The sequence below is a fragment of the Talpa occidentalis genome, unplaced genomic scaffold (genome assembly GCF_014898055.3).
Source record: "Talpa occidentalis isolate TD23 unplaced genomic scaffold, MPIMG_talOcc4v2.1 talOcc4.4, whole genome shotgun sequence".
Lineage (NCBI taxonomy): Eukaryota > Metazoa > Chordata > Mammalia > Eulipotyphla > Talpidae > Talpa > Talpa occidentalis.
The window spans coordinates 133900718-133920980 of NW_023604295.1; the positions used below are offsets into that span (position 1 = coordinate 133900718).

Below are 20263 nucleotides of genomic sequence, written 5' to 3' on the forward strand. Positions count from 1 at the left end.
AATGCACCGTTATGCTTTCCATGATGCCGCTGCTGTTTGGAGAATGCACGTTCCTTTGTGAGAGAGAGGCTGTGTCACTCCCAGATTTCCCCTGACCTGCCAGGTCTCCCTCTGAGATTGCTCAGTGGGAGTTAAACCCTGATTGCTCAGAACAAAATGTCAGATTTGAACTCTTCCTAATAAGGAAGAATGATGTAATGTTCGTGGAGGGGGCAGTGTCCCTCTGTTTGTTGTATTTTTATTAGCTGAACTCCAGGGGAAAATGTGCAACTGACTATATTTAGTGACACCAGGGGCCTCTGGCCTTTTTTGTTGTTCTTTAAACTTACACATTATCAGTGTGTGTGAGATGACGCATAAATAACACTTATTAACATTTAATCTTTTACTTTGAGGGTGAGGAAAATCTCTTCTACATTCTCTCTTTAACTTGGCAAGTTTTCCCTGAAATACTGGTTCCGAGGTCAAAAGATAGGGACTCAGTGATAATACCTTGCTTGAGAAGATCGTGTTGACTTTTCACACCGGGTGTTAACAGAGGGCAACCGAGTGACGATGGTGTTTAGAAGATGACAGAGCTGACCTGCTGCGTCCTGTTCAGTCCCTTTCTCTGTCACCGAACCTTCCTCCAGGCAGAGTAGCAGACAGGCTTTGTAAGGCAGTGAGCTATGGCTTTTGAATTGCTACTTTCACATTAAGACTCTTAAACATTTTAATGAACCAGGAGGGAAACAAGCAAATGTATAACCTTCCTTAAACAGCATAAGCCTCAGCTTTGTAACTTGATTATTCCCTCTCTTGTTGACATGTTCCATCACTTTGCTTTTGCTCTATTACATGATCCAAGGCTGACACTGCCGTTCATGTGAGAGGAAATTCAAATTCTTCTCCATCCAAAATCTCTGTCTTAGCCTTTCGCCTTACAGTTTCTCCAGGATTGATGGTCTCCCCCGCTCACTAGCTGGCAGGCTGACTTTCTCCTAAAAGCACAGCCTTATAGGGTGACCTAACAGGAGGAGATTCCCTGAGGGAGGAGAGTCTCCGCCTCCTGCCTGAAGCAGGGTGCCCCTGCTGTGTGACTGTCTCAGAAGAGTGGAACAGTTTGAGAAACACAATCTTAGGATAATTCCTGATGTTACTTTCTGGGAAATCAGCACATAAGTCAGAATATGAGTAAGAAGTTGGAAGATACTCGTTGCTGCTTTTATGAACTTATCCACCACCAACCAACCCCCCCACACCCACCTTGCGCTGTCATATTGGTCCCTTGACACTTAGATTCGGAGCCCCTGCAGCATGTTTCCTGCTCAGCAGAGCCCTTAGTGGAGAACTGACGGGCCGGGGACAGAGTAACCCTTGTTGAGGAGATGGAGGGAATTTTCAGAACTGGAGCCCTGTCTAGTAGAAATGTAATGTGATATAAATGCAGGCCTCATAGACAGCTCTAATATTCTAGTAGTTAATATTTGAAAGAAACAAGTGAAAATCATCTCATTAATAGATTTTGTTTAACCCAATATATTAAAAATATTATTTCAACGTGTCAGTAACGCTCAACATTACTAATGAGATCCATTTATGCTCTCTTTTTGAACTAAATCTTCAAAATCTGGGGTGTATTTCACACAGCACATCTCAATTTGGACTCCCCACATGTCCTGTGCTCGGTGGCCACATGTGGCTGATGGCTGCCATATTTGGACAGCACAGTGCAGAGGAGATCACATTCTTGTGCACAAGCCTTTTCTCTCCAGACCAATGTAGCAGAAACAGCATTAAGGAGGTTAAAAGATCGCCTCCATCTTTTCAAGTCTGAGAACTGTTACTGAATTTACAAACTATGTAGCAGGACTAGAAGGTAGTGCTAGGAGTGGAAAGGAGTCCTTTCACTGGAGAGAGACCTGCTGAGCCTCGTACAGCTGGACAGAAAAATCACTGACCTTCTGGGCCTGGAGGAGTGTGAGGAGGCGGGCTGGGCATTCACACAGCAGGTATGAAAGAGGAAAATGCAATAAATCCCCTGGAGAAGGCTGTGGAGAAGTCAATCGGCATGAGTTGGAGCATGGTGGGTGGACTCGGCCTGCTCACTGGGGTATTAATGGGTCATTTAGAAAGTGAATCTGCTGTGTGGTGTGAAAAATGTTTCTTTCAGCTTAGGCAAATACTTTCTCTAATTATCAAAGTGACTAAAGAGATCCTCATTTTGCCTTAAAAGAAAATTTCATTATTTAAACACCGCCAGCATCCACAGAAATGGCAGCAACTTAAGCAAGTACTTCAAATGATGTTTTGGTGCCAGGCCCCAGATGACAACACCCCTCCCCTAGGACACAATAGCCGACTTAATTAAATGTGAAGTCTGACCTAAATGATACACAATGCAACTAATAATTTAGGAAAGATTTTGGGGAGAGGTTTTAACTGAGGCAAATTATTTGTTCCCTTTCCATATTTGCTTAAGTAAACTCCAAAACTAATGGCTACCAAAGAATTTGGTCTCAATTATGTGCATGACCAATAAATACAGTCAAGAGTGTGGAACTAGGGCCTCCCCTGTGGCGCAGCGGTTGAACGCTAGGTTGTGAAACTGCCCACAGCCTCTGCAGCGCCGGTTCGATCCCCGGCTGCTCCCCGGCCGCAGGAGGAGGGTCCCACATGGCGCGCAGACCTCTCCTGCCGCCCGCTGCTCCCCTCAGCAGTGTACTTCGGTCCTTCTGCCTGCTCTGCTCCCCGCCCTGGCTCTGGTGAATTCTCTCACCCTCCCGTGCTTCTGACTGTACCCAGTGCTTGTATAAATAAATAAACAAATTAAAAAAAAAAAAAAAGAGTGTGGAACTACACCAAAGATTCTCCAAGTGTATTGAATAGGAATGTTTTGTATTTAAAAAAAAAAAAAAAAACTCGACCTAAAAAAGCAGTATGAGTGAGTCATGTGTCATTTGCAATGGGGTGCCTTCTGACAGAGGCATTTCCAGGTGACTGTTGTGCAAACACTCCAGAGTGTGTGGTTGCACCACCCAGCCGGCCACACACTGCGGTTTATGTAGGGACCACTGTGGTCCATGTGGTCTGTTGTTGGCCAAAGCGTGGTTTGGGGTACAGGACTGTGTATTTTGCTTATTATGTATGGGCTGGCTGGAGGGGAGACACAGGAAGTGGTAACACCATTGTTGATGCTGGGGAGGGAAACGGAGTTGTGAGGGGGAGTATGAAGGGAGAGCACACTTGTCACAGTGTCTTTTGCATCTGGAAGGGCAGAAGTTTTAAATTTTAATGAAGTTCCGTTTATTTTTTTTCTTTGATGGGTCATGTGTTTGGTGTCTTAGCTGAGGAATAGCTGCCTCATTTATGGTCACAAAAGTTTTCCTGTTTTCTTAAAATTGTATAGTTTTAAGGTCATATTTAAGGTAAAGATTCATGAATTAATTTTTCCTTAAAATGTGTGTTTTGGGTCACAGATTTTTTTTTGTTTGTTTTGCATCTGGAAATCGTATAGGGTAGTGTTTTATACTTTCTATCATGCAATTTTTTTTTGGGGGGGGGACCCTCATCAGTGGCCGGGGATCGAACTGGCGCTGCAGAGGCTGTGGGCAGCCTCACAACCCAGCGCTCAACCGCTGCGCCACCAGGGGAGGCCCATTTTTAAAAACAGAATTTAATTTCAAAAGAGAAAAAAAGAAATATTGTATAGAAATTTCTACAGCTACTGGTTATGAGTTCAATTTTAAAAGAAAAATGATGATTATAAACTTTTCAGGCTTAATCTTTGTGGTTTAATTCTCTAAGTCAAAAAAAATTCAGTTCTGTGGGTAAAAAGGTGTCCTGTTCCCAACCAATTTCATAATCAAGACTTCACAGCAGTGTTTTGTTTTGGGTTAAGAAACTATAAAAATACTATAAGGCATTTGTCAGGGTCAATTAGAATTAAGCATTTAGACTGGCTGATTCAAGGTGACTACACAGGCATCTTCTATCTTCAGGAGAAGGTGGGGGTACCAAGGCTTCACTGGAGTGAAAGGACGCGGGTAAACTTGTATTCACCCCAGCTCCCTGGGAGAGTGTGCTGAGAGGAACTCTTCAAATCCTCTAGGTGAGGAGCAGGACCTGCCACCAAGCAAGACACAAGTCATCAACAGAGAGGCCTCAAATTACCTTCCAAGAGTAACTGGGCCATTTACTGCTTTATTTTGTTGCTTCAGGTAAATCTGAGGCCACCCTCACTTCCCTGCCCTTTTCCTGAGTTGGGACTGGCCTTCCAGGTAAATGTGAACAAGCCAGGACCAGTGGTTTAAGGATGCACAGGTGTGTTGAGGGAGCCAGTGTAGACATCAGGTGGATTCATGGTGTGGATTTGAAGGGAACTTTTCTCCCTATTCCAGTTTGGGATCACATGGGTGGTAAAACCGAGGAGTCAGAAATAGATCCAAGCCTGGGTTTGCACTGGGGAGAGCTCGAGGAGAAAGCAGATGTGTGGCTGTGACAAGCGAGCTTCTCTTCTCACGCTCCCCCTCGTGGTAGTGGGCTTCTCCCTTCCCTCTCACAGACAGGTGTGCATGTCCACCGAGCCAGACCCGCCCCCACGAGGAAAGAGGAGAATTACTCTCCCTGTAAGAAGCAGACCTGGAGCAAGAAGAGGAAGGCAGGGGCTGAGTTTGCCTGTACCCACCAAACAGGGAAGTCAGAGGCAGAGAGTGCCCCCTCCTTCAGTATCTTATGTCCTGCTAATACTATGTAGGAATAATTTTGCAGGATGCTCTGGGGAGCCCCTCCCCCTCCAAGAAATAGACCATAAATGACTGTAATGTTCTCAGGCTTATTTTGACATTGTTAAAAATTCTGTGACATCTTTACTTACACATTTTTGAGCTCAAAAAATGTTCACAACACGGAAAAACTGACTAGTAAGTTCTTTTATGTTTCTACACTTATTGTTATTGTGTTGTTACTGTCTTAGACCAAAGACATTACATTAACAACAAAAATATGTGTCTTGGTTCCATAGTACGAATTGCTTGTCCTTCTGAGATTACAGAAGGTCATACTTGAAAGGCCAAGTTAGGAAATTAAAGCATCATTGAATCAATGCTGTATCATTTTCACTTGGGACTATATCCTTACACAAGAATTTCCTCACAGTTAACCTTGAAAATATGTGTTATGCTAACATGACTCTCTCTCGTCATATGTGAGAGTATATTCACACACACACACAAATGATGTGGCTGTGTTACTGAGACCTAAAACTGTTGGCCCACCCGCTCTCCATTACTCCTAAGCAAGGACTCACTGCTCGCTCTTCAGGGAAAAAGTAGCTCTTGTTGGAAGCTGACTGATTTAGAACACATATTTCCTTTGTTCTTTTGCAATGTTTATTGTATTCTCATTAGAAATGACTTTCTGGTTTGTGAGTGAAAGTGTCTTAGTGAAAGAAGTTCAGTGTCCCTGGGGGTCTTCATGTGAGGGACTAAAAGGGAAAGACCTGGTCACTAAGCTCGGTCAATGATCGCCTGCATGGTGCTCCACCAGCTTCTTACTACTCTGCTGGGCAGGAAGGTCCAGGCCCTTCCACCTGTACATTTCATGAGCCCCTGCTCACATCCTCCCATGGATGGTCCACCCACCCCAATGGTGTTCCCTGAGGTTGTAAATTTTAAGAGTGGTAACATCCAGGAGTATATGGTATTTCCCTAAATGAGTGTATAAAATGTAATGTATATAATTTTACAGTAAAATCGTAAACCCCATTGTGGCATGCAGCGAGCTTCATTATTTGCGTGTTTTGGAAAAGATTATTGAAGAAAGCTCAACAGTACTTTCAAAAGGCATTCCAAGATGTTGCTGGGGCTTTACCATATTGGAGATAGTCATAAATACCATATTCTAGAAAACTCCATTTGATAGCATGCCAGATAGATTCTTGACTGTACACAGTCATATATAACTATGTTGGAAACTCATGTAGCTACGATAAATTTCTCCCATTTTTTTCTTTAAAGAGTAATTTTATTAAATAATTGGGTTGTTTTATCTAAGAATGATTTTAGTGGTTTTAGTCATTTCTCAGGGAGGGAACCTCATTTATTATAGTTCTTCCCAAGACACATTTGGATAGATTTTATGTACTGCTGGAAGGATTGGCTGTCTCCTGAGGGGGAAGGTCCATCAGCACCGTCATTACTGCATCTCATCCTCTGGCCTCTAAGGAATGTCAAGGTCAGCTGGTCAAAAGCTAAGAAGGGTCAAAGCCATTTCAAATTTACAATTCTTTTCCACGGTCACCAGTCTCTTAATTCATGCTGCTGAGCTCCATGTCTCAAGCTTTGCCAAAATACATTTCTGTGTTTTTTCAAGAACATTTTCCTGCTTCAGACGAGAGGTTGGAGTTGGAGCCTGATGCTCAGACAAGGCCTGCATGACACTTTTCTCTCTAGGCCGTTAACATTCAAATTAGCAGTGGTCAGCCTTTAGGAAAAAAATCAGCTACTCAGAGTGCCCAGGTCCAACTGTGCATGCCTTTCATTTATTTATTTATTTTTGTGAGGTTGAAAGATGTAGGAAAAGTTATTGGAAGTTTATTTATTCAGAAATGTTTGGTTCTTCCAAGATAGGCCTATGTTGACAGAAAACTAAAAAGTCTGTAAATTGGTGGTGGTCTTCAGCAATTTTTAAAAATTCCAGCATGTTCAGTGCTGCAGTTTCTCAAAAGACAGAGTAACATACATTAGTAATAATCAGATGTTCTGTCTTCAAAGACTAGTGGATTTTAGCTTGGAGGAACTTTAAAGAATAAAGGTACTATTTAAGAGTTGTCCCACTTTCTATTTCAAAGCTATGAAGAAGCTCAAACCCCTCTGAGTCAAGGCCACTCAAGTAACTGGGGACACACTCACTCTGGCCGGGGATCTGAGCCCCAAGGCAGGGGTGTGTAAAGAAGCTGCCCGTGCTTTCACAACAAAGCTGTGTTTAAGAGTAAAATTCAATTGCTTAAAACATTATTTTTCTCATTTCTTTATCTTTTTCTGTGACAAACACCTTCAAAGAGGAGAGTGAAGGATAAAACTGTAAGCTTCTAGAAACTTCTCTGCCATGGTCTTTAGTTATTTATGGTACTTATTTATTTATTACTATTTCGTGATATGTCTCAGTTCTCAGAAATTTGGATTCACTACTTGTCAAATACGCACTGAGACTCTTTTAACAATGAGTTTCCTCTTCCTGTGCCTATAAAGTCAGTCCTTAATGTGGTCAGTAAGTTTTTCGAAATTGTGGCTTTAAGCGAAACGATAGAAGGAAAGTAAATAACATGGTTTTGTTTATTGTCCACCAGGATGTTTTTTCTCATGGATGTTTTAACAATAGATAATGATGTTGAATGAAATAATTATTACCCAAGGACTTGCTGTACTGCATTTCAGATGGTGTGGAGCTCTAAACAGAGGGTGTTTAGTTAATAGAGCATTTAATAGGCTCTCCGTGTAACATATACAGGTTGATGATGCAGATACGACGTTCTGGATGAAAATTTAACTGCTTAGTCTCAAAATCTGTTCTTCAAGTGGCTTTGTATGCCCTTAAAGCTTCTCCAGTAAATAAAAGCTTGTAAAGTCTACCATATGAGACATAAACATGACCTCGCTAGAAGCATGCACACAGGATGTCTTCAGGACATAACCAGGCTGTCCCACATGTGGCTCTTCTGACTCCACCGCGGTGTCTTCTGTCTCAGTGACAAACACACAAAGGGGACAGGAGTGACAGGGTTGGAGCCAGTCTTCAGGGCATCTGTGGCTAGAGAAATCACAGTGCACGTGGAAATACTCGATGTGTCATCCTATTGCTTTGAATAGAGAAACCAGACCAAACGGGCATGCGCCCCAGTTCCTCAGTCTAATCCACTGGCACCACTTCCAGTCATGTCATCCTGAACAACTTAATAATGCCTTGTGCCTCAGTTTCTTCATTTGTAAAATGGAGACAATAAGAGGCCTGTCTCTTAGGGGTTTTATAAAGATTTAGTAAAGATCTAGGGTTATAAAGATTTAGCTGAAGCACTTCTGATGGTATTTGTGCAAAGTAGTGCTGGGTAATGCTTAGTAGTTATCAGTGGTAATCATGGTGGTGCTGTTCCAGGAGCAGCGCTGGCAATAGTCATGATGGATGATCCTCTCCTGGGGGGCCTCTGGTGACTTCAGACACAGGACGGATGGCCTCAGCCTTCCAGGAGAGCTAGAGGTTGTCTAAGACAGTAGTTCTGTTCTTTTTATGATGTGACCATCTTTAAAATAGAAGCTTCTGAAACTGTATATGTTTTAAGAATTAAATGCTTATAATTTATACATATTAAGAATTTTATATGCATTTAACCACTAGACTTTTATGTGTGTGGTTTAGAAATATTCAGACATCCAGTATAAAAAGACCATAAAATGCAAAAATAGAAGACTTCCTCCCTCTACCTCATTCCAGGCTCATTCTGAGAGATCAACACTTTTAACCATTTGTTTTTTAGTCTTCCTGGTGGTTTCAGACTTTCACAATTTCACAAACTGTACATGTATTCCTCATCTATTGATTTATTAAATTCACATGGCACTATTAATTTTTAATATCATTCTTACCAGCAAGATGCAATTCTTGGCAGACTATTAGCACTAACCAGCAGATAACTTTGTGGCATTACTTAATCCCTATCTCTCTTTCTAGTTCCACTATCCATAAAACAAGGAAATTGGAGGTTGGTCTCCTAGGCTGCTTATTAGAAAGTTTTAGAGACCAGTTAAACTACCAAAGAGAGGGGGTGGGGAGGCAGCTCATTTGTTCATGAAAATCAGACATGAAACCGGTTGGAGGGTCATCTGGACCTAGCTGCTAAACTAGCCTCTCATTTTAACTCTCTCCTTGTCTTTTCTCACCCTGGCTTTTCATCATTGGCTCCCTTCTGTGGGGTCTCCCACTGGGCCTGTCAGCTCTCTTTTTCGTCGGCTGTCAGAGGACAGAAAGACACACCTTTCCCTTTCATCGCCAATATGACAGTTTCTGATTGGCCTGGCCTAACTGGATCCTAAATTGATCCTTGAATGATTTGCTGAAACCATACAAGAGTTAGCTAGGCCTGGGCAGCAGGCTACCCCACGGCAGATCTGCAAGGAACAGAGGAGCGCTTTTCCCAGATGAAGGGAAGAATGGTAAATAATAAAAACAGATGTCCACTGCTCTTGCAGCTTCAGGAAATGGTGCTTTTAAGAAGGAACTCCTTCGGTTCCCCACCTACTCGTGAGTCACTACTTTTGTGCTTGTTTACTGCCATGTCACCCGCCAGTGGTCTCCGTCTCCTTCCAGAAGGAAAGCCTGACCTCCACCTACCCATTCTTTGCTCTGTGTCTGCCAGCCCGGAGCTCCTGGCAGTGCTTCCGCGACAGTTAAAGAAACGAGTCCAGACATCAGCGTCACGTTCCAGTCAGATTTCTTTCTTCAGATCCCAGCTCCAGCACAGACAATGCAGGGCAGCCTGGTCAGTGAGTGACTCGATTGGGTCTCCGTGAGCCACGGCACAATGCACACGCGGGGAACCGTTTCCTCTCTCTGTGCAGGGCCCGGCTCTGTTATCTCAGGATACAGCCCATGCCCCGAGAAGTAGCCGTGGAGCCTGGCCCCGGTGGGAAGAATGGGCCAAACTCAAGAAGAGAATTGCCTCGAAATGACTGACGTTCTCACCAAGTGCTGAAAAGATCCCTGAGTCATTTTTCCTCAAAGTAAACAGAAACTCGAGGCGACTTTGACGGAAAACCAAACAAAACGGAAAATGGGCACTGGGACAGGCCACTGCCTGGCATGGGACGGGGGCCCTTGCAGACGCCAAATTAGGAGCTGCGGCCGGGCCCACTGACCCCCGGGTTTAGGGGGTGGGGGCGTCCTGTGTAGGGCACTCAACCCTGAGAACCTGAGTGCTGGGATTGCAAGAGCTCGAGCTGTTTCCCTTTCCCGTGTCCCCCGTCAGGCATGTCTGGCATGTGGCCCCAGGTGTTCGGTGACGTCTGCGCCCCGAGCAGGTTGCTCATCGCCGGAGGACACGGCCGGGCCATCTGGCTGGGGGTGGGAGAAGGTAACCTCCCCGCCCGGCCACCAGGGCCCCGCCGGCCTGTGGACGGGAGCGGCCTGGAGGAAGAGGGGGGAATGGCCAGGTGCCCGGGGAGGGCTCGGCGAAGGGGCACAGGGGGCTGCAGCGCGCGGGCCTCCGGGGAGGAGCAGTGCATGAGACAAGCCCAAAGGGGGTAACCCCACCCAGGTTGGGCCCCTGAGAGGACAGCGGAGGAATGACAGCACAGAGGGCGGTCATGGGGATCCGGGTGTCAGAACGGCCTGGAGTCGGGCTGTGGAATCTCTGACCGTCAGACGCTGCCGGGAGACGTCAGCCTGGGGCTGCCCGGGACGCTCAGGCAGGTTGATGCGAGCAGGAGAAGGGGAGCGGACTTGGAATTCAGGCCTGAGGACCGGGTGGGAGGTGGAGAGGAAGGCGTGTGGGGACTCCCGGTGCGACGTGAGGAGCAAGAGTTGGCCTCTGAGCGTGCAGCTTCCGTAATGAGCTGGCAAGGAACTGGCGAGGGGCAGAGGCACAGTGTCAAAGACGGGCGCATGAGGATGGGAGTGTTCATCATGCCAGGGGCGAGGGCTGCTCCAAGAAACAGGTGGGGTCTCCTTGCCACGGGCTGAGAAGAGCAAGAGCGGGGCAGAGAAAGGAGGGGCTGCTGGATGACAACAGCTTGTGCCCAACTGCACCCTCGGTTTACGTTAAATGAAATACAGGTTTCCCCACCCCCCCCACCCCCCCCACCCCCATCCCTGTGTTTCCATTATCTGCAGTTGGAAAATATTAAGCCACGATAAGATATTCTGGGAGAGAGACCACATAACTTTTATTACTATTATTACAGTTTTTCTATTATTAGTTCTTGTTGTTCATCTCGTCCTGCGCCCGATTGGCCGCAGGCGTGGAGTGTGAGGAAAACCCGTACACGCGGGGCCTCGTGCCACCCCAGGCTTCAGGATCTGCTGGAGATCTTGGAGTGTATCCCCCTTGGATGAAGGAGTGCTGGTGTGCTTTAAATTCATTTGTAGAAGGTTTACAAAATCAGGGCAAAAGCCAAAAAAGGCCTTGGGGCAGAAAGAAAGGGTTGGTTAGCAGAACGGTGGCTACCGAGCCACTGACACAGTCCATGTTTTAAGAGAGAATATTACAGAGAACTGCACCCAGCTCAATCCCCACAGGAACCGTTTTGAGACACACACAAGCCAAAAGCTATTTTTCCTAATTTTGGACAAAATTTATCTATGTATGTATCTGTCTGAAGAAAATAAATATGCAAACTCTAGAAACCTGTCTGTAGGATTAAGTCTAGCAGAGGGGGTGGGAGAGGTTGGAAAGCAAAGTGTGGACAGGACCCAGCTGACCGTGGGGAGGACAGTGCGTGCCTGGTGGTGGGTGGGGTGTGGGGACACACACGTGAAGGGGGTGATCCTGCACCACTCAATCATAGTGTTGTAAACAGTGTTTGCGCAGTGCAATTTAACGAGAGAAAAAAATGCAACTGGGCCTCCCCGGTGGCGCAGCGGTTGCGCGCTGGGTTGCGAAGCTGCCCGCAGCCTCTGCAGCACCGGTTTGATCTCCGGCTGCTCCCCGGCCACTGGAGGAGGGTCCCACATGGCGCGCAGACCTCTCCTGCCGCCCGCTGCTCCCCTCAGCAGTGTACTTGGTCCTTCTGCCTGTTCTGCTCCCCGCTCTGGCTCTGGTGAATTCTCTCACCCTCCCGCGCTTCTGACTGTACCCAGTGCTTGTATAAATAAATAAAGAAGGAAAAAAATGCAACTAATATTAACTAATTAGGTGACAATTATTCACAGTATAAAGCTACTTTTTTTTTTAATGGTTCTTTTCAATTTTTTTTTAAAGATTTATTTATTTATACAAGCACTGGGTACAATCAGAAGCGCGGGAGGGTGAGAGAATTCACCAGAGCCAGAGCGGGGAGCAGAGCAGGCAGAAGGACCAAGTACACTGCTGAGGGGAGCAGCAGGCGGCAGGAGAGGTCTGCGCGCCATGTGGGACCCTCCTCCAGTGGCCGGGGAGCAGCTGGGGATCGGGGATCAAACCGGCACTGCAGAGGCTGCGGGCAGCTTCGCAACCCAGCGCTCAACCGCTGCGCCACCGGGGAGGCCCTAAAGCTACACTTTTTAAAGATTTAGTGTGGAATTAGTTTGCCTCTCAATGCCTGTTTTAAACATCTATTTACAGAAAAAAAATTCCTTTTTCAAAAATAGTGGAAATGGTTGTGAAAGCCGCATACACGTATGATTAATATTTGTGTACAAATAAACAGGATACTTGGACTTGGTTAGTTGTTTACAAGTTCCTTTAAGATTAGTTTTATTTTCCTTAATTGCGATAATGTTGGTTTCAAGTGTATGAGACCACACCGTGCCCAGCATCAAAGTACTAATAACCTTCTGCCACAGTCCACTGGACTCGCTCTACCCTTTACTTCCCAGTACTCCCACCCCTTCCCCTCTGGTAATGTCAATTTTGGTGCCAGAATCCAAGGGTTTGTTTTTGTTCGTTGTTTCTTTATATTTCACATATGAATGAGATCATCTGGTATTTGTCCTTCTGACTTATTTCACTTAGCATCATCCCCTCCAGTTCCATCCATGTTGTGGCAAATGGCAAGATGGCAGCTTTTTTATAGCTGAGTAGTATTCCCTTGTATATGTATACCACATCTTCCTCATCCAGTTCTCAGTTGATGGTCACTTAGGTTGTTTCCATTTCTTAGCTATTGTGAATAGTGCCCCTGGAAACACAGGCATGGATATTTTTTTTAAATTAGTGTATTCATATTTTTCTGATAGACACCTAGAAATGGAATAGCTAGATCTTATGGTAGGTTTGTTTCTTGAGAAGCCTCTAGAACTTTTTGAAAGGGGCAGCACCCATTTAGATTCCTAACAACCATGTATAAGGATTCCTTTTTCTCTGCACCCTCGCCTGCTCTTGTTAGTGGTCTTTGATGTGGTCCCGTCCTGTAGGTGTGAGGTGACATGTCATGATGGCTTTGCTTTGCCCTTCCCTAATAACTGGTGTGATGTGCTGTCAGTCGTCTACCTGTGTGGTGTAGCTGGGGCTCCATGCCATCTTTGGAGAAGTATCTGTTCAGATCTTGTGCACATTTTGTGATTAGGTTGGTTGTTTGATGTTGAATTGTAAAATTCTTTTCTTTATAATACTTAACTATTACTGGACTGAACAGTAAGAACCATAAGATGTGAAAGTTGATTTGGATCTAACAGATACTACATTTTAAATTTCTATTGCAGATTCCTAAAGAGCTGACAGCCAGACTATTTGCACGTTTCTGTATGTGGTTAACTCCATGTTCTTGCAAACTACCTGTGTGATATAACTTTGTCTGCAAGATAGCTGTATTCCCTTAGGGAAATGCAGCTGTGTGTTCCTAAGTGGCAGATAGTTTAATGGAATAGTGAGTTTTGTACTTGAGAGAAACCTGGGAGTTCTAATGAAATTCAAAAAATATTGAGCATCTTACATGAGAGTGGAGAGGGAGATACTGAAGCTTAAATGTTTGGTGGGGCAGAGAAGTGAGAGAATTGCTGTTTTGTCCCTGTGGTGGAATAAGGCCACTTCGTGGATAGGTAATGGATATTCTGAAAGGATGACACTGCCGTTAGTCATTCTGTTTTGTGTCACTTAATGAAGGAGCTATGTTTGGAAAAATGTGTCATTAGGCAACTTTGTCCTTGTGTGGAGGAACATTAGCAATGGGCCTTGTACACTTCAGGGCCGTGATAAAATAACACGAGATTAAATCAAGCCTTAGGGCAATGATGCTCTCAAAAGAGTGGAAACCAGGAGCCCATGAAGCTGCTGACAATGTAAAACAGCTGCCAGGGGGTGACGCCTGCGACGTCGCTGGTGCTAGGAGCTGGGGGACACCATCGTGTACACCTTGCAGCACGGGACTGATTTGCTCTGACGCCCCCCAGCGCTGACACGTGGTGGGGCAAACAGGCCCTGAGAGGGAGCTGATGCAAGGGACAGCCGAGGACTCGTTAACCGGGTGAAGCCTTAAACTAGGCCAAATCTGTACCTTTGTTATAAGACTGAAAATTATTTGTTCATCTTTTTTCCCAGTTCTTAAAATCTCAGGGAACTTTGTGCTTAAGACCTTACGATTCCTCAGCAGCTATCTCCAGGGCTGGTGTTTTAATCAGAAATGAGATCACTGATTTTGCCTCAAGCCTTGACAAAAGGTTGGAAAACCGAATTTTCTACAAAATCGTACCTTATCTCTGTTAAGAATTGCTACCAAACATTTTCAATTAGGGACAGTCCACATTAATTCCCTTTAATGTCCCCTAAATTACCATCGTTTTCATTAAGAATGAGCAAGCTAGTATCTTCCTCCTGTTCTCCCTGGCCTATCTGGCCGTAGAAATTAAAATTATTTAAAGCCTTTAGCTGTGATTGTGGAGCTGATGCTTTTAGAAGCTGACCTCACATTCCTCCCCCAAAAAAGGCGAAGGCCGACTGGCCAGGGCCCGGCGTCATTCAGTGCATCGGGCAACTCACGAAGGCACAAACCCTCCCTCATCACACATGGTGTATTCGAGAGGCAGATCCTTTGCTTTCGGAGGGACAGCAAGTGCTGTGGACCACATCTCACAGCCTGTGCGAAGCCAAAGGACCGTGTAACCCACAGAGAGTGGGTCCCACGGACCTTCCAGAGGAGAGTTCTGCACCTCTGGGAAGCCAGCCGCGGGACGTCCCTTCTGAGCAACAGCCGTGTGGGTCCTGGCCGGTCAGAACTCCTGCCAGTCTCAGTCCTTAGTCCTGTGCCATGCGAGAGACAGCGCTGTCCTTTGATGCTCTGGTGTTCCCAAGAGGATTAGGAATTGGCCGGCGCTTGCTCCCTGTTTCTCATGGTACAAGGAATGACTTCAAGCAGGGAGCGACTTTATGTGTTAAGACATAAAGAGCTACTGTTTTTCTGTAGCAGAGCCAAATGCGGTTCTTATGCTAAGTGGAAAGGACAAGGCTTTCTTAACAGAGACTCAAGTCGTGGACTGATTTCACTCAGGTCACCGCGGCCTTGAACCGGCCTGTGTAATTGATTGCGCTCGGCCCTGGCTCGTCGACAGAGTCAGCCTGAATCTGCAAAAGACGCAGAACGCATTCAATCAAAGAATGGGGCTTTTGTGAAGAAAACTGTGTCCTTTGGAAATACATTTTAAGCACTGGTCAATCTTAATTTGATTTTGACATTTTGTTATTGAATGTGCTTTATGGAAAATCCAAATCTTCATCCCCGCCCAACTTTAGGAGAAAGTATTTAAATTCATACTTGTTTTTGCACTTATAACTTCCCCATCCCCAGTCTTATATAGCATTATACTCATTGTGTAAGTGATTGTTCTCAAGATTGTGACTTAGTGACTTAGTGGATTTATAACATTCCTGCTCTGTACCAGGTGCCTTATTGGTTCTTTTTTATTTTATTTATTTTTTTTGTGGGACCCTTGCCGGTGGCCGGGGATCGAACTGGCGCTTCACAGGCTGCGGGCAGCCTCGCAACCCAGCGCTCAACCACTGCGCCACCAGGGGAGGCCCACCTTATAGGTTCTTAATAATGATAGAAAGATGAGCAAAGCTAGTCCAGACCACTGGGGAGTTTACCATTAAGTACAGATTCCAATATAAGCAGAAAGCCCTGGCTATACTGTGACTAGTACTATTGTTGATCAGAAGGTGCTAGAGGAAAAATAAAAAGTTATTTTTTGCCTGCTTAATTCTAGAAATTTCCTCTGTTCCTGACGTGATGCAATATAAAGTACATAACAGCAGAAGTACAAAAAAAAAGAAAAAACGTGATTTATATACCTTTTACCATGGCACAGTAAGCAAGTTGCAAGATACTCACCATCTCAAGGCAGACCTACTTTCTGGAGTGAGAGTAAGAACAAGGAGTAAGAACAAGGTAATTCAAGTACTAATGTAGTACTAGGCAGAGCTCTGCCACTACTTCCAGAACTGAAGCCCTTGCAGGGCTTTTTGATTCTGTTTGATTAGTTCCCAGATTATTTCATTGAGCTCGGCTCATATGCAGGCTACCCAGCCAGAGAGGGATACGTTGCAGGAATACCCAGCAGCTCCTCCCCTCATTCATTTACCTTCCTCCATTTGAAACTCCTAAAGTCCCCCAGTCCAGGATGCAGACCTGCCCAGCTGAACCTAGCGGGGGGAAAAGAGGTCAGCGTCACTGCTGTCATTGACAGTGATCGTGTGCCATATTTACAGTTCGGCTGGTGTGCAGCTCCTCAGCCACAGTCCCACCCTCAAAGTGCTTATAAATCCCAGGACCGAAGCAGCTCACGGTTCAAAGGGCGCCTAGCGTGCCCTCATCATCCAGGGGCTTCTGTATCACACAGTAAAAAAAAAAAAAAAAGAAAGAGAATATGTGAGCCAACAGCGTATTTATTCGGAAAACAAATGTTTTCCAGCTTCACGATCCCAAGAGTTTCTCCAGACAATTATAAATACTCCATCTTTATTAGTAGGAGCAGGAGATAAATGACTTGCAGCCCAGACACTGCTCCAGAGAGACATACTGGGAATTTCCAATTTCCATAAAAGTTGTTCTCCAGAAGTCTACTTTCACATCATTTATTTTGAGCTTGGGGCGCAGTTCCCTAGAGGGAAAGTGGTATGTAGTAATCACAGCTAACATTTTAATAAGTGTTTTTGTTTACTGGGCACTTGGAGAGGGTAATGTAGCACAAGGCTGTGCAGCCAGCCAGCGCTTCCCAGGCAGGTCTGTCCTGAGCAAGTTATTGACCTCACTGGCCTACAGGGAATTTTCCAATGGGGATGATAATCCCAGCCTCCCGGGGTGGTTGTGAGTCAGTCCAGTGCCAGGTGCTGCTCAGAACTCTCCGCCTCCTACCCCTGCCATGGTTCTGAGAACCAGGATGCAGAGCAGCTGGGACCAGGCCATCACCATGGCTCACGCCACCTTGACTTCCCCATCTCCCCACATGCCACTCCTGACCCCCTGCCAGCTACATGCAGTGGGAATGGGTGAAGAACAAACTCCCCTGCAGTAAGAGAATGTTATCTCCATTTTCAAAGACCCATTTTGTAAAGGAACCAGATCTACTGTACGATCCCTCTTGCACTGTGACCCAGGCACTGCGCTCATGTAAATCCTCACAGCGACGGGAAGCTCACAGCGGCTGGAGTCGGGGTCTGAGTCTGGAGGGGCTGAGTGTGAATCGAACCTTTTCTCCCACTGCCTCTTGCCTGCTTGCTTTCTTCCAAGGCAGCTTTAATCTAGTGGCAGCACAGATTACTGATTGGAAAGCAAATCAGGTTCTCTACTGTCTATTCCTGTCAAATCTAAATCTTTGTCCCATTCCACTACCTGTAAACCTTTCTTATTAAAACCTGTGGCTCGAGCATTGAGGTGAGAAGGGGATTCTTCATTCCCTCGACTGTGGAGGGGGATTCAGTGAGTTAGCCCTTAATCCCTCTCTCTGGTGGCCAAGCTGAATTCATCTTTGTACCATTTCACCCTAAAAGGGGTCAAATTTGAAGTCAGATATTCTTGAATATTTAAAACCTTGACTGACTCTGATCACAAAGGCCCTGGACGACGCTCTGGCTGCAAGGACATGGAGAGTGAAGGTTTTGAAAATCACATTGAAGACCAGAGTTTTTTATGTGGATGTATGTGGTCAGCTAGAGACAGGCCAGTCTCAGCCAACCCTAGGATCCATTTACCAAAGAACTGACAGGGCCTAGCAAAATGCCTGGACTCACTTCCCTAAATGTTGAAACCTTTAGCATTGAAGGAAGGGTGAGAGAGGAATCCCAGACTATGATTTGGGGTAATGTGGGGAGAGAAAAGAAGACAAGCTGGGGCAGGGTTTGATGCAGTTTTGCAAAACCAAAGATTTTATGCTGTGACACCTGAAGTGCGTCCTTGGCAACCAGGGCTTGCTTGCTAGAATTCCTCACCTCACTTTCCAGCACCCTTTACCTGGTATTTCCAAGAGAGTGCATTTAGGTTTTTTTTTTCTTATTTCAAAGAAAGGATAGCAGAAACAATGGGGAAACCAGAAAATGAATTTTTATAACAAATAAAAAGTTATGTGATTTTCAAAGGCCACCATAAATCTTCTCTTTCTGATCCTTTTTATTCTCTTTACCTTTTTACCCTTGTGAAAGTCAACTTTTAGAAAAATAATTGAATGAAATAATTTAAGTGAGAAAATGACTCAAAATTGCTCATTTCGTCCTCTCAAAATGGAGGTGGCTGGTCCATTTAATTCAGGTTTTTATTATCATTTGCTCAGAAATCAAGTCAGGCACTTGAGATTGAAAATAACTGGTGGTGCTGTCCCTTCTCCCAGCCCACTCATTCCCTGCAAATTACAGTCCTACCCAGTGCAAAGTGGGGGGGCGGGTAGTACAGGGAGACCCTAGCAAAATTCTCCACTGCAATATATATCTTCATATATTACTAGTATAAGTAAACATTTCTTAGTAACCAAATCATTAGAATGCCTAAGCATCCATGCTACATTAGTAATTTCTTGAACTGTCGTTTATTGTTAAAAGTAGTATCCCAGCAAGTTTAAACCCACGGGGGGTGGGGGGGGGCGGGGCAGAGACAGGACAGCAAGCTTGGGATCCTCTAATGCCGGAATGACAATGCTTGCCCCCAGGAGGAAGTTAGAAGCAAAACAGTGGAGGTCTGGGCTTTCCTGCCCTGGCTTCTTTGAAGACTGGCTTTTCTGAGCCACTCCCTAATCCCGAGTAGAGGAGTCTTGCCCCAGCATGAGAGGTGATGACTGACCGGGGCAGCCTCAGCAGACCCACTGCACACAGCTGTTTGTTGAACAGGCCCAGTTTAAAATACCTTGTAAACAGTGAGGCCCTGGCCTGGGGAGCACAGGTTGGCCTGGCAGAGGGCGGCATCCCGGAAGAGGCCTACATGTGCATCACCCCCAGTCCAGGTGCCCAGGTCAGCTCAATGTTGATAATCAACATCCCATGTGTAGGAGGCATTTTTCCAGATGTAGGAAATCAGAAAGAGATGGTGAAGGCAGGGAGATCGGGAGTCCAAGGGAGAGTGTCAGTCTGTGGTTTCCACGCTGCCGGGTGGCTTTATGACTTCTACTCCTGGGCTAGTTGAACATACGTGAAGGCAGGAGCACATGTGCCCAGCAGTCGACCCGAGCCACAGGGACATCAGGAACTTCCTCAGACTGCGAGTTGGGGCAGTGGCATGGCTGCTTGGAAAATGCTGAAACTGAGTTCAGAGGACCCCACAGAGTTCTTCTAGTTGGGGTTTTTTATGCTCAGCACAGATTAAGCATCTAGAACCAGCTTCTCTTTATACATCCCAGTTCCAAAGAAAGTTTCTTGTTCCTTTCATGAAGTGAAGTACAGTCCCGTGTAGAAGAGCATAGCAAATGGGGGAGGAATTTAGACCTTCTGATCTTCCCACATGTAATGATGCTTGATAACAGATTTAATTAAATCTTTTTATCAGCAGCTTTGCCTTTTCTTGGTCTGATTTTCTGAAAGTTTTATTTTAAAGATTAAATACCTATGGGTAAGGTAGTTGGGGGGGTTGTGGCTTCTGGTTTGAAAAGGCTTCAGAGCTTTGCCCATGCACAGAATTGCGCCTGTTTCATCTGGTTATAGTGCCACCTCCTGTTCACCGTGTCTTTTGGCAGCCACTGGTCACGGCTGTGAATAACTGGCACTGGCACGGGAGGCTCAGCCACACAGGAACGCTTTCCAGTTAGAAACAGCCAGAGTTTAGCTAATTGCTAGCTGCCCAGTAACTTCAGTTCCAGACATTAAAATTCAAACTGTCTCTTCTCAAGGGAAAAATCTGGGCAATTAAAACTGCCTGACTAAATCATAGCAGGAATCTAGAAAATTTAAATAAGGGACCAGGAAAAAGAATAAATATAAGAAAGAAAAAATCAAAATCCACAAACAACTATGAACCAGAGACAGTCTATGGGGGGCAGGGGGCAGGGAAAGGAGGGATTGGGGTCAAAATAATGGGGTTGCAATTGTATGGGGAATATAAAAATAAAATTTAAATTAAAAAAAACTGCCTTACCAAAAAAAAATGTTATTATTGCCTATCGAACACTAAAGTGTTAAAAAAAAAAA

General features: G+C 45.3%; 1 protein-coding gene across 1 annotated transcript in view; it reads left to right on the forward strand.

Moving 5' to 3' along the window:
- The window catches only part of PALLD (palladin, cytoskeletal associated protein), a 343422-nt gene that overhangs the window by 281490 nt on the left and 41669 nt on the right, over window positions 1–20263 (forward strand).